Source organism: Amblyomma maculatum, chromosome 5 (genome assembly GCF_055883805.1).
Source record: "Amblyomma maculatum isolate TAMU_Amacu chromosome 5, ASM5588380v1, whole genome shotgun sequence".
Taxonomy (NCBI): domain Eukaryota; kingdom Metazoa; phylum Arthropoda; class Arachnida; order Ixodida; family Ixodidae; genus Amblyomma; species Amblyomma maculatum.
Window position 1 is genome coordinate 32,706,293 of NC_139348.1, and position 15,257 is coordinate 32,721,549.

Consider the following 15,257-nt stretch of genomic DNA (forward strand, 5'->3'; position numbering starts at 1 on the left):
TCAACTAAGGTGGCTGTTATGTGTTTTTTGACTATGACGGCTACGCCACCACCTCTTGAGGGCCTGTCTTTTCTGAACACTTTGCAGGAGGGTGGAAAAATCGCCTCATTGCTAATATCTTTATGCAGCCAGGTCTCAGTTATAATAGATATGTGAGGATCGTATTCAAGCAATAGAATTTTAAGTTCATCGGTTTTATTTACAACACTTCGTGTGGAAAGGTTAATTATTCTCAGCTGTTTTCCTTGTACTAATGCTAGTTTACTGCCTCGAGCAGACTTATTTAGTGAACTTTGACGCTTGCAAGACGGCGCTGATAGGAATCTTGAGATTAAGAGTGACTTGCTTTTGCCTGCGCTTGTTGGCGCGTCCTGGGACGAGACTACTTTTCCTCGTTTTCTACAAGTGGTACTTTACCGTTTAGTTCATCGTTCCAGATGTAAGCTTTGCTGTTAATGTACAACGTAGTAGCAACCATCGAAACTTTGTCACTTTGATCACGGTTTGGTTTTGCACTGTCCCATAGCTTTTTTCTTATAGCTCTGGTTTTCCGGCAGAAGTTTCCACCAAAAGAGAGGGAGCTGCTTTTAAGTTTCAATTATTTATTTATTATTTCAATCTTCTTACGCAGATCCATTAACATAAATATAACTGGCCTAACTTTGTTTCTCCCTTTCATGGATCACTGCCTTGTTGTGGCGGAGGGGCTTGCGAAACTCGATGAAGTCGTGAGCTCTGCTGTGTAGGGCCACCCAAGATAGACAGGTTACGGCAGAGAGTTCTGACAAAATGTGATTCACTGGAGAAGGTAATGGCAACCCACTCTAGTATTTCCTGCCAAGAAAACCCTATGACCCCTATGACCAGTCACAATAGCATTAATGATATGGCGCCGGAAGATGAGCCCCCCAAGTTGGAAGGCGTCCCACATGCTACTGGGGATGAACAAACGGCGATTCATAGTAGCTCAAGGACGAATGAAGCGGCTGGGCTAAAGACAAAAGGGCGCTCAGTTGTGGATGTGTCGGGAACCGACCGGAACGTCCGATGTTGCAAGGAGATATATCACATAGCAACATGGAATGTAAGATCTATGACGCAAGGTAAACTGGATGTCGTCAAGCGAGAAATGGACAGATTGAACATTGATATCTTGGGTATCAGCGAGCTAGCTCAAGTGGACCGGAATGGGAGAATTTAATTCCGACGACCATTATATCTTTTATTGTGGGCACGAATCCAAGAGAAGGAATGGGGTCGGTCTCATAGTAAACAGAAGAATTGGCAAAGCAGGGCTAGGGCACAACCCCAAAAACGACCGAATGATTTCACTCCGAATCCAAGGTCAGCCTTTCAACATAACAGTTATCCAAGTCTATGCACCAACCACTACTGCTGAAGAAGCTGACGTTGACAGATTTTATGCTGCCCTGCAATGCCTTTTAGACCGCATTCCCTCATCAGACGTTCTTTTTCTCATTGGAGACTGGAATGCTAAGGTGGGGAGGGAAGAAATATCCGGAATTACAGGCAAGTTCGGTCTCGGTGAGGCAAATAAAGCTGGGCAGAGGCTAGTAGAGTTTTGTCAAGAAAATAACCTGACCATAGCGAATACTCATTTTCAACTGCACAAGAGGCGCCTGTACACATGGACTTCACCAGACGGTCTGTACAGGAATCAGATTTATTATATTATTTGCCGGCAGAGATGGAGAAGCGCTATACAAGCAGTAAAAACAAGGCCTGGGGCCGATTGTGGCACCGATCATCAGCTTCTTGTTGCCAAATTTAAGCTTCGATTGAGGAAAATGCAGAAAACTAGAAGGCCTTTCAGGTATGATCTGGATCAAATTCCATCAGAATATGTTGTTGAAGTGAGGAATCGATTGCAAGAATTAGATCTAGAAGACAGAGAGCCTGAAGAGATGTGGACTGATGGGCGTGATATAATACAAGAAGTTGCTACTAAGGTAGTTCCAAAGCAAACGAAATGCAAGAAAGCAAACTGGTTATCTGAAGAGGCTTTGCAAATAGCTGAGGAAAGGAGGATGGAAAAAGTTATGGGGGGAAAAAGAAAGATACAAGGCTCTCAATGCGGTTTTCAGAAAATCGCAAGAAGAGATAAGAATGCCTTCCTGAACATACAGTGCCAAGCAGTTGAGGACAACAGCCAATTTAGGAACACAAGAGCTCTGTATAAGACAACCAAGGATATCAAAGAAAGCTTCTGTGCTAAGCTGGGCGTGATAAACGACAAACGAGGCAGGGACCTCACGGAAGCCTCAGCGATAAAGAGGAGGTGGCAGGAATTCTCAGAAGAACTGTACAAGAAGGACCCGTATGTGCAAACCCAACATAAGATGGTTGTGATTACTGATCTCAAGCCGGGCATTCTGAAGAGTGAAGTTGAATGGGCATTAGCCAGCCTTGCTAAGAACAAAGCTAGCGGAATTGGTGGCATTCCAGCTGAGTTGCTTCAAAACCTCAACCATGAGACGCTGTTAACGTTATGTATACATTATGTCAGCAAATGTGGACAACCCTACAGTGGCCACAAGATTGGAGAAGATCAGTTTACATCCCCATCCCAAAGAAAGGCAGTGCCAAAGATTGTTCGAACTACCGCGCGATCGCGCTTATTTCGCATGCTAGCAAGGTGATGTTGAAAATCCTCCATGGTAGGTTGCTGCAGTATGTGGATCGGGAGCTTCCGGACGTGCAAGCTGGGTTTCGCAAGGGCAGAGGAACTAGAGACCAGATTGCCAACCTTCGCTGGATCATGGAAAACGCGAGAGAGTTCCAAAAACCCGTCTACTTCTGCTTTATTGATTATGCGAAAGCGTTTGACTGCGTAGATCACAGCAGATTGTGGCAAGCTCTCCAAGAGGTGGGAGTTCCAAATCACCTCATCTATTTCCTCACGAACCTGTATGAAGGGCAAGGGGCCACAGTCAGAACTGGGCATAGTCTTACTGATTGGTTTCCGATTGAGAAAGGAGTGAGACAAGGCTGCATACTGTCGCCCTGCCAATTTAACCTATATGCTTAGTGCATCACAAGGAAGGCCGGTCTGGACGAGTCTTCAGCTGGAGTGAAGATTGCTGGGAAACGTATCAACAACCTTAGATATGCGGATGATACCACTTTAATGGCAGAAAGTGCAGTGGAACTCAAGAGACTTTGATGCGCGTACAAGAAGAGAGTGAGAAGTTTAGGCTTAAACTGAACATTAAAAAGACAAAGATCATGGCGTCTTGCCCCATCACGTCCTGGAGCATCAAGGGACAAGAAGTGGAAGCTGTGACAGATTTTCTGTTCTTGGGCTCCAAGATAACCGCGGAAGGAGAATGCAGCCATGAAATTAGGAGACGCCTACTTCTGGGAAAGAGAGCCATGGCTAGCCTTGACCGCCTGTAAAGAGCAGAGACATTAGTCTGCCAACCAAGATCCGTATAACTCGTGCTCTGGCATTTCCAGTTATGATGCATGGATGCGAGAGTTGGACTGTGAAGAAGGCTGACCGCCGAAGAACTGACGCGTTTAATTGTGGCGCTGGCGGAGAATCTTGAGAGTTCCTTGGACGGCCAGAAGTTAAAATCAGTCGATATTGTCGACGATAAACCCTGACTGCTCATTGGAGGGGTCAAATTCTAAAGATAAAGCTCAGCTATTTTGGTCATCTGATGAGAAGAGAGGAGTCGCTGGAGAAAGATTTGATGTTGGGAAAGGTTGAGGGTCATCGGAGAAGGGGTAGGCAGCGAACGCGATGGTTAGATGACATCCTCGAGGCGCTGCAGATGAAGTTAAGTGATGTTGGGAAGATAGTGAGAGACCGGAAGGCGTGGCGTGATATGGTCCATAGGGTCACGAAGAGGCGGACACGACTGAACGACTGAACTGAACTGAACTTTGTTTCTGGTTTTCCCAAACGGTGAATTCGGTCTATGGCAACTTTGGTGTGCCATAGAGTTCTTTTAATTATGGTTTCACAGACAGCGCTTTCCAGCGTTTCTCTCCATTCGTCCTGATCCTCCGGTAGGCCAAAAGGAATCACGTTCGATTGGCTGCCACGATCTTCTAGGTCGTCAATTCATTTGTCTTGGCTTTGAACGAGGTTTTTCAGAGATTCAAGCTGATCATTGCAGGAATCCACCTTGGCTCCTAAGACAGATATGGCATCTATTTTCTCCTCTATATCAGTCAGTCGCTTTTCCTTATATCGTTGACATCGGTTGCAATGTCTTTCAGCTATGCCTCCTAATGAAAGTGTTTTTAGTAACAAATATAAACTTTTCTTCTGGGAGAGGTTGGATGACAGTGGTTATATTGGCGCCAACACGCCTGCTATATTTTTCACGGTGATGCGAGTCTCGAATTTACATTTCCACATTTATGCCGTAATTTAGGCGTGCAGAGGATTCTTCAATATTATCTACGCCACATGCTTGGTTCTACGCCAGCACTAGAACTGAAATTAGCGAAGACCAGTGCTAAACATTGGAATGTTACTGGTATACCATTGATATGAGATTCGATAGGGCAGTTCTGTTTAAACAACTTTGGAAATCGTACCTGTTGCAAAGCTTTTCCGGTAGCCTTCACGTATATGATTCTTCTCCGAGTTCAAGAGCAGCTGAAGGACATCAGAGTGGCCCGCCTGCAAAACCAGTTATTCCATTGGTCGGTCGCGCTTATACGCTGTTGGGTAGAATAGTGCAACATACTCGCATGGTGTCATTACCAGAACTGAGGTAAGAACGCTTCTCATATTCCTAATTTGCAATCTTCTTTGAGGTAAGTGACCTTTCGAAAATAGGCTTGAAGGAAAACACTAACGAGCAGGACAGAACAAAAATCGGAGCGTTAAGCTGCAGTAAAAACTACGACGGGGGATCCATTATACTGAACTTTCAGAAATTCCACGTTTGCACTGAAGTCTGCTTAGGATCCGCAATGGAAAGCATTTTTCTTGCTGCTTCTTGATTATGTTGCGTGTTCGTTGGCTTATGCCTTGGCCGATTGACCCATTAATAGAATTTGTAATTTGCATAAAGGAGAAATTACCTAATTCACCTAAAGTATTCAGTGACAAACCCTATTCTAACAAATTATTTCAAGAAAATATTCATTATTTCAATTTCTTAATTGACTAAGTAAATAAATACTTCACTATGTGAGTAATTAACAGAGTCACCGAAATGATCAACCAGCCCATAAACTTCGAGGTAGTTGACCAATTCAGGTACCTAGTAAATATGTTTAAAATAATTAGTCAAATCAAATTTATTGAATTGAATACATAAGTAAATAAATATTTGGCATATATAAAGAAGTCACCCATGCATTTCTAAGTAATTCAGGTAACGGATACGTTTGTTGAAATAATTATTTGACCAAATGATTAAACATTCATGTGGCTTAATTATTTATTACTACTTTAACACAATTGCCTAAACACCTATTACATTCTTCACCAAGCAATGGACGATTGACAATTCATACGAACGGGCTCTGATAACAGGCTCGGTGCACGCATACTGTCCACCCACATGGCTACGTCACTCATGAAACAAGAAATGCTGTAGCATTAACAATAAATACCTTATCCAAGCTCAACATTTTGTCGCAACTCCACACGGGCAGAGATAAGCCTACATGTGTAAGACCCCACACGTGTTACTCCACTTTCCTGCCCAGCTTGGCTAGCTAAAGTTATTCACAGTATCATATGATACCACCATGGAAGGATTCCTTACAAGTTACCAATGAACGTTTTCGAGATCAAAAAAAAAAAAAACTTCTAAAAATTGAGTGGCCCATACCTGCCGCCGAATATTCGTTTGTTGCATGCCCGAGACGAGCCATTATTAATTGCTTATTTTTTTGACTTAAAATGACAACTCACATTTTTGCTGTCACGACGGTGTTAATAAAAGGGCGCATTTTCTCGACGAACTCATCAGACGGAAGGCGAACGAAGAGCTTTCGCACGAAAGAACTAGGCTGTGGAGCCACGGAGTGTTCGGTAGCATATCTGTTGATGCGAAAGAAAATGGGTCTTAAGTACCAGTACACTTAAAACTATGTTATAAATATGGGGATAAAATGATTGGATGCTCAAAGCTATCACTGCACTATACCAATAAATTTCTATCTCATTAATTAATTTCTCGACCATCGATAAATTCCTGAACGATATATGGACAGTTATCTAGCAGCGGCCAATTCAACACCCAGATGGGGGCAACGTATGTTTCTCCTAGGTCAGTATAAGGAGGGAAACTTGACCGCGAGTGTACTGACACAGTATTTAAAAAATCTAGGTTGGAAAAGCGTCACACATTTCATTTTCCTATTCCTATAAAGCTCGTCAATTCGATACGACGGCCAGCATTGTAAATATAACTCGGATCCTAACAATCCCCATCAGTGAACTATCTTACATATTAATAATATATGCCTTCCACATCGAATAATTAGGTAACCAGAGAGGCAACGTATTATTCAGAGTGCAGAAGAACGGAAATCTGAGCTAGTTGGTGCATTGCAAGATCAAAAAACAGCGCGGCTACTTGGGACAAACAGAGAAGGGAGAATAGCGCTTGTCCGTTATTCTCCCTTCTCTGTTTGTCCCAAGTAGCCGCGCTGTTTTTTGATCTTGCTATTCAGAGTGCGGATAAGTACGCACAGAGGCATTACCTAAGCAATAACAAGCTGGAAAATCAATATGAAAACGTGAACGTAAGCCCGTAGAGGCAAGCTGAAAATGAAGTAAATATGACACTGTTTTAATTTTAATATATATAAAAAATGTCCACAGTGATCAGCTTAAGTCAATCCAGTGGCCCTCAATATTTTAACTTTTCATTCTATGAGTTGCAATGGCCATTAGAAAAAAAAAGGCCTTAAGCATATGAAGAGCGCCTTCATGGCACTCCTGTTATACAAAGCTTGAAGCGACTGTCCTTGGCCTTGATCAGGGTACGTTAGTGTAGTGTTCACTTTAATCTGGGCTCACAATAAGCTATGCGAGCATAAATGCATATATCTTACGCGGCATGGCATTCTGATAATTTCAGAAGTGCATGAAAACTAATTGAAAAAAGAAATAGGTGAACCCCACTATAAGCTGGAATACTCTCTGCCATCAAGGCTATTTATAATTTACAGCCAATGTCAGAACACGATATGAAAGCAGGACGAGACCTGTCCTTTCGGTTCAAGATGACAGAGGTACTCAAGCTACATGGATTTGTAATGTCCTTTCTTTGCTACACTACGTGAAAACACATGATCTCACCACAATGTAGGCAATGAATCAGGTGTAAAAGAAGCTGACTCACTGAACAAGAATAGAAAGAACCCATTGAACTGGCCAATGTTCTTGCGCGCAAAGTGAACAAGGGCTAGGGCCGTCTCGTTTCTGCGTTGCACATCCAAGTCAATACCGGCGCAGAACCGCAGAGATATATCTGCGGCGAGGTCGACGAAAGGCTTAAAAAGTGCGACGCAGGAACCATCTCTTCTCAAGAGGTCGTCTACAATTTCCAAGCACCTGCACGTGCATTCGCTCATCATGGGCACCGCCTGGAAAAGAAGAAATCCAGGTCAAGGAAACTGTATTTGCAGCCAGCAATTTAGAGATGCGTTACTGCTGTTTCATTCCAGATAAATTAGCTGGCACGGTATCTTTTCCTGCTCTATATAGATTTCGGCTTTTGAGATGAGGTTGTCACCGAAGGTCGTCACTTGGTTCTTCTTTTTATATTTTCTGTAGGCTTTCTCCTCCTTGGATGACATATATTCCTGGAGGTAAGGACCGAAATATTGCCTTAATATTCGGAGGAGCACCCTCAGCTTCCTGTTCGCTTACATAAAACCCGCGCTAGTGCCTGCGCAGTGCGGTTGTGTAATCCACCGGAAGCGGCGACAAGCATCTGCGAAGTTTCAGTCTGTAATTACTTAAAATAGCAGCGTTTCCTGGAAAAATAGCTCACTTGAAGAAGTTCGCAGGGGTAAAGTGGATGCAGCTAGCACAGAACCGGGTTAAGTGGAGAAATATGGGAGAGGCCTTCGCCCTGCAGGGGGTATAATTAGGCTGATGATGATGATGATGATGATGATGATGATGATGATGATGATGATGAATAGAAAAAGGGATAATCATTCAGAGAACTCGTTGCAAGGTCAGTTGATAAGACACGCTTCGAAACTTATAACTAAAGCAGCATAAGCAAAGGACAGGACGAAAAGCCAAACGGCACACAGCAGCGCTACTCTCAATCGGTCACTGACACTTCTTAGTACGCGAAGCGCATGCAGCTCATTCGATTGAGAAGCCGCGCGGCGAACTAGATTAGTAGTAGCAGGGGTCACCACCAAGCGTGTTGCAAATATTCGGGTGGGCAAATCTTGATCCGTTGCCAGGCTTACCGCGTCGCAAGCGCATGCCCTCGGTCATTTCGCAATTTTTTATTAACTGCTTTATTTCTTCAACTTGTGAGGCCTGAAAATGAAAGGGGCTGCACAGGTTAGCGTTCTTCTTCCTTACGACTCACGGGACAGTTGCCTAACGCCCAGTACCCATCAATACCGCTGACGAATGTTTGGGAATGGCAGCGGCAAGAGAAATAAAAATTGGTTACCTGCTTTATATTGGTTTTCTTAAACGCTGGGGAGAGAATGCTTCGTAACTGGTGCCACTCTTCTCCGCATAGTCTCGTTAGTCGGAGTTTGTTGAACGGCAAGTTCTTCGAAGCCACTGTCATGATCTGTCAGATGTATACAAACCCACGGCTCGTATAAATATATATACGAGCACATAAGAAAAAATTCAAAATACAGGGATTGTTAAGATATATGTGCAGATGTGAACAGAACATAAAACCAAATATAGCGAGTGGACTAACACATCCTACGTTTCTGCAGATCAGAAGAGAAAAGTCAGTAGGGCGTTTGGGCAGTACTTAGCTGCGTAGAAATCAAAAGACAATGCTGCCTGTGCGATGCTAGGTTAGTTCCCTACCACTTAAATCGCGATCTGTGTTCCATGAGCTCTGACACATAAATTATTGTTAGACTCACTCAATGCAATACACTCACTGTAATGTGAAATCATCTGAGCATATATATTATTTTAGTAATTTACTCCCATAATAAATATTTACATAACCTAATAACAATAACGTCTTGCTGCGCGCCTGAATCAAAAGGGACCGCTTGCTTCAATTATATCATTTCAGAACCACTGTGAGTAATGCGACTCTCTCTCTTCTGCGTAGGTACTCCTAAGACGACATAGAAGCAGGCAGCTGGCGGAAATAAATGGTTTGATGAAATGCCAGCGTTTGCTAACTGTTAATTTTTTTCATGCATTTTCGTTTCCCGCATTCGACACGAAGAGGCGAGCGACATTAGTTGCTATTAACAATGTCACCCTGGCATCTACGAGTGAGAAAGAGTGAATACACTCAAGAAACCAGTGTACGGTAAAAAAAAAAAAGAACGCGCATTTCTTAAGGGCTCAAGGAAGCGCGTCCCCGCCCCGCAGTGGTGGTGCAGTGGTTAGGGCGCTCAACTACTTTGCCGAAGGATGTGGGCTCGCATCCCGGCCGCGGCGGCTGCTTGTTGATGGTGGCGAAAAGCAATGCCCCCGTGGGCTGTGCTATGTCAGTGCAGCCTGAGTTTCTTTGGTATGGCAATGCCCACAAACAAAACGCCATATATAGAATGCTTACCTTTACGCTCGTCTTTATATGTTTCTGTTTTCTCATCACCATATGTTTACCTTTTCAATACTGGTATGCTCAGTCTCAGACAAATTAATGCCATTAAGATCTCATGTGCTTCTCTTTACTTGATATCTTGAGTGTGTCAGTGCGTTATGATTTAGGCATGAAGTGTATAAATCGTAGCCGGTATGAAATGAATGAACACAATTACCATGACAAATTTCAAAGGCGGTTCCTTTTTGTACCCCCTATTTGGGAACATGGCATCTACATTACTTTCTTTTATATTTTTTTCTGGCTCGGGAATATGCGCCCTCTTGTGACTTAGTGCCATCAGGATATTACCTCTACTAGCTTGACTTGTTGCCACTGTTCTGAATTTATCGCTGGCAGCGTGCAAAGCAATTTTACATTTGAAGTCCGGAAAATATTTATTCTGAGAAACAATAAAGGTTCCCTCATAATAACAGATTTTCAAGAGTGATTTTTGTTCTTTGTTTTGACAAAACCCCGTCGGACAAAGTGTTTCTTTTTTAAGTCACATCTTGCTTTTCTGTCTGTGACTATTGCTCTGTGAAAGTTCTTAAATACTGAACGTACCAAGTGGCTCACAGGAGGACGAATGCAGCCTTCTCTCCATTTTTCTTTATCGATCACCTTATGACTTGTACAAACCGGCTCCCAACTGAACATGCAAACCATGTTATTAAGCAATATTGCTTACGTGCTTTGTAGTGAAGTGACGTTTCGGCAGTACCTGCAGCCGTGCCTCGTTAGGCACTCCAAAAATTGTTGTTTTCCGTCAAACAAAATTGACTACCATAAAATATTCAAAACTTAAAGCTAACATAGTGATGTGTACAATGAGCCGCCTTACGAGTTTTTATTTGAAAGGCCTTGATTCCCAGTAGAGACCTTAATGTTGAAAGACACTCTTTTCAAAGTTTGGAGCAAATTGTTTGAAAATCTGCTTTGTTCAACACGTTTAAATTATTTATGTCATTAAAGCAGCAGCCACGAAAGCTGAATTTTTTTCTGCATACACTTTATCAAGGTGTATAAGAAATTTACTACAGTGCCATAATTTTTGCCTATTTATGAACCCAGAAAAATGCGAAAATTTTTTATGTTGCTCCATGCATGTACTCGCATGAAAGAACAACATAATTCAATTATTCTGTAATAATAATTGTCATGGTCCCTTGTTCATATATGAAAAAATTCTGCTTCTTTAGGCCTGGATTTGCTTCTTCTCGAACATTTTAAATGGCGCTTAGATGCCCGAGAAATATTCCAAGAGTAGAATACTTGCATGAAGATCCTATCACACAATTTCAACAAGCCCCTCTTCCAAGAACATTTGGCGGTAGTCGCTTTTTGAGTCTCGGGCATTTTGCGTGGAATGACACTAATACTAAGTACGTGCGCACTATATGGCAACAGTGTACGGGACACTGCCAGCGCGATTGGTGTTGTCGAAGTCTACGATTGGCGGGGTTATTTTCGTACTTTTAAGAGGCAGCTCTTAGCTCATAAGGACGATATTAAAGTTATTGTAACAATAGAACGATACAAAGCCAAGAGGTAGTGAGAAGACAGCTCTAAATTAAAATCCTCCCTGACCCAGTGATATTTATCCACAGATATCCTGACAAATTCCGTCCGGCGCGCAGCAAATTCTGCAGCAGGCCAGCGTATAGATCACACATTCTGGGTCTGCCCAGCAGATCCCCCGCCTGAACATCTCCAGAGGCTCGCGCAACTCGGCCCGGGGGTGACCTTGATGCTCAGTTACGGCCTGGGAACGTCTCTTGGGGCCATGACCAGAGACCAACGGGCTTTCGGCATTAACTGATGGCCTTTAAGCAATGTCTACAAGCCGCCTATTAACTAAACGCCAATAACACAGTTTTCCAGTTCATTCCAATCCATAGAACTTTAGTTTTCTTTTGCTTGAACGACGGTATTATTGGCGCTTTTATCCGGCGATTCAGTAAGTAGCTTCGTTTATTTTAACATGACGTAAACGGTATTAAAGTTACATGAATATGGCCTTAGCCACACGCTTGAGGCGGCCGCTTGTTGATGGTGGCAAAAAGCAATGCCCCCGTAGGCTACGCGACGTACGTGCTGCGCGATTTTGTTTGCGACCCCACAAACAAAACCCGATATCCAGAATGCTTACCTTTGCCTAATTTAGTCTTATTTGGCAGACACTGCAGGGATACAGCGTAATATGCATTCATTTTTTTTCTTTGCTAGCAATGTTTATTTTTAATTTAATGAATTATAAACCATTTATAAAAAAGTGGCGGGCTGCACCCAATATTTCTACTCAGTGGTGCAATTTGCGGCAAGATTGGGACTCACCTGTCGGCCAGAAAAAGATTTGAAATTGGTGACGAAGACTTTCTGGATGAGATCGGCATCCCTCACGATTAAGCCCGGCATGATGCCATTGAAATATCTACATCGTGAGCAGAATACGAAATCAGCCAAACACGTACATTAGAAAAGGCGGAAGTATATATAGTAAGCGTGTTTATCGCTGCTCTATTTGTTGACGAGTAATTAATATACATTAGGAAAAGTGTGAACAGTTTGGCAAGTTGGTATTAGTTTTGTTGGAAGGTAGAGTGCAAAAACCGATACAAGACGAGCAGAAAGTCATGACGAACTAGATCAAGTCTGTGTTGTCATTACGTTCGTCTTGCGTCTCTTTTCACGCTGTACCTTCCGATGTGTTCACAAGATTAGCTGCAGGAAATAACCAGAGAATTACAAGGAAATCGTATTTGACTTGGGCATTCCCGTTTTAGGCTTTATTACAAAAGCACAAAAAAACATACATAGTCGTATAATAATGTCGCGTGTTTAATAATATATTTTTTATAGAGATTCATTTTATATATCTCAGCGTAGATATTTTTTTTTGTCTAAAAAAGGTACTAAACGTTGTAACTGAAAGAAAGCAGAATGTAAGGTTTGAACCATTGGCTATTGGAGAACTTGGTTGTACCCATTATTAATGCTGCTTCACAAGCTCGCTGCTGAAATACAGAGATGGATAACGCGCATAAGGCAAATAGTTTTCGCTCGCAAATAGCCATTCTCGTACTACGCATTCAATCTTTCGTAGAGTGCTAGCCGGCCTTGAATCAGCCACAACAATAGCTGCCACACGTAAGCTTCGCCCCTTCCCTTCTTAATTTTGGAGTTTGAGGCCCCATCACATGAAATTATTCTACTGCTGCTAATTTAGAAGAGGGACGTCGAGGTCGGCGTCGAGGTCGGCGAGGAAGCGGGGTGATCAAGAACAACACGATCTGCGCGATTTCACAACTGCTTCTTCTTCGTCAGAGTCCAGTGAAGGGGTCCATCTTCTTCACAATGCCCCCCAGAGAAACACGAGCCATCCTGGCGACTTAAGGGGACGAAGATACCATGGGTCGTAGAACGGCTTAAGGCGCTGCGGGCATGTCGCTGACGTCGAGCGTAAACGCCATGGGATCCAAGACGGAGAGGCTGGCAAGGTCGGCTGGAAGCGGCGAGCGAGACAAAGCGTCGGCGTCTTTATGCTTACGACCAGATCGGTAAACGACACGGATATCATATTACTGGAGACGAAGAGCCCATCGTGCCAACCGGCCGGAGGGGTCTTTGAGCGATGAAAGCCAGCAGAGGGCATGATGGTCAGTGACTACATCGAAAGGACGGCCGTAAAGGTAAGGGCGAAACTTTGTGAGTGCCCAGACAATGGCCTAGCACTCCTTTTCCGTTACTGAGTAGTTCGTTTCAGCTTTCGTGAGAGTACGGCTTGCGTAATTAAGCAACTACGTATTCGCTGAAGCTAGACGGGCGCTGAGCAAGCACAGCGCCGAGGCTGACACTACTGGCGTCTGCGTGTACTTCGGTGGGTGCCTAGGGCTCAAAGTGGCGCAGGATGGGCGGGGCTGTGAGGAGGCGGCGTAAGGTATTGTAGGCGGTGTCGCATGCTGTTGACCACAGCGAAAAATCTGAGTTATTGCCAAGTAGCTGAATCAGCGGGGAGACAATAGAAGCAAAGTTCCTTATAAAACGCCGAAAGTATGACCACAGGCCCAAGAAGCTCCTGAGTTGCTTAATGGTAGTAGGTTTCGGGAAGGCAGTCACAGCTCGAAGTTTGGCAGTATCAGGGCGGATACCCTCCTTGGACACAACGTGGCCTAAAATAGTCAGCTCAAGAGCAGCGAAACGACATTTCTTCAAGTTGAGCTGCAGAAGACATGTCAAGACCTGCTTCAGGCGAGAGATGTGGGTCGCAAAGTCCGGCGAGAACACCATGATGTCGTCAAGGTGATAGGGGCACGTCTTCCACTTCAGGCCACGCAAAATAGTGTCCATCATACGCTCGAATGTAACAGGAGCATTACAGAGGCCGAAAAGCATAACGGTAAACTCAAAGAGGCCATCGGGGGTGACAAACGCGGTTTTAGGGCGATCTTTCGCAGCCATGGGTACCTGCCAGTATCCGTATCGTAGATCGAGCGGAGAAAATAGTTCAGCGCCTTGTAAACAGTCCAATTAATGATCTATACGTGATAGAGGGTAGACGTCTTTCCGCGTGATTTTATTTAGGCGACGGTAGTCAACGCCGAAGCGAATAGAACCGTCCTTCTTTCTCAGCAGGACTACAGGGGAAGACCACGGACTGTTAGAAGGCTCGGTCTTGCCATTAGGAAGCATGGTGTGAACTTGGGCTTCTATAACTCGACGCTCGGTAGCAGAGACACGATAGGGCCGGTGACGCAGAGGAGGATGGGAACCAGTGTCAATGTGGTGGGCGACAGTTGATGTGCGGCTCAAAGCAGGCTGATGAGAGTCGAATGAAGAACGGAACTGGTGAAGCAGTGAGAGAAGTTGAGAGTGTTGAGGTCCAGGAAGATTGGCATCGATGGATGGACGAAAAACGTCGGGAGAACACTCGCCCAGCGCAATAACAGGTGGTTTGAGTACAGCCAAGTCATCAGGCTGTGCAGCGGTTGTTGCGTCTCCGGTGAGAATGGAATCAATGAGCTGTGTGGTGCCGAAGCATTCACCATGGCACAGGAACACGGGAAATGAGAACGGATTAGAAATCCAGAGCGTGGTGAGACCTGCTGATATAAACAGTACGGCATAAGGCAGGGGAGGACTTTTGCGGTTGAGAGAGATTGGCGATGGTGTGAAAAGGACATCGGTATTGCGGGAAAACGCACAAGCGGTGGGCACATGAACGAAAGAGCACGCTGGGAGGTCAAATATCTTCGGCAACGACGACTTTGGGGCGATGTTTCGATAATTTCTGGCGATGTTTCGTCGAGCACAAAAAACTCCAGTTCGGCACGAGCACAGTTGATCACCGCATTATTACGCGATAGAACATCCCAGCCCAAGATAAGATCATGAGAGAAGGAAGGCAGAACGACGAACTCTATTACATACACAACTTTTTGAATGAAGACTCGTGCTGTGCACACCGCTATAGGCTCTACAGGCTGAGCACTA

General features: G+C 44.1%; 1 pseudogene across 1 annotated transcript in view; it reads right to left on the minus strand.

The window, feature by feature from the left end:
- LOC146187976 (cytochrome P450 3A31-like) overlaps window positions 1-15,257 on the minus strand; it is a 53,367-nt pseudogene that overhangs the window by 22,554 nt on the left and 15,556 nt on the right. The window contains exons 4-8 of the transcript XR_014707718.1: window positions 12,102-12,198; window positions 8,646-8,771; window positions 7,344-7,587; window positions 5,906-6,034; window positions 4,573-4,657 (exon numbers count right to left, since the gene is read on the minus strand). The product of XR_014707718.1 is annotated as a cytochrome P450 3A31-like (transcript). The remainder of the gene's footprint in view (window positions 1-4,572; window positions 4,658-5,905; window positions 6,035-7,343; window positions 7,588-8,645; window positions 8,772-12,101; window positions 12,199-15,257) is intronic.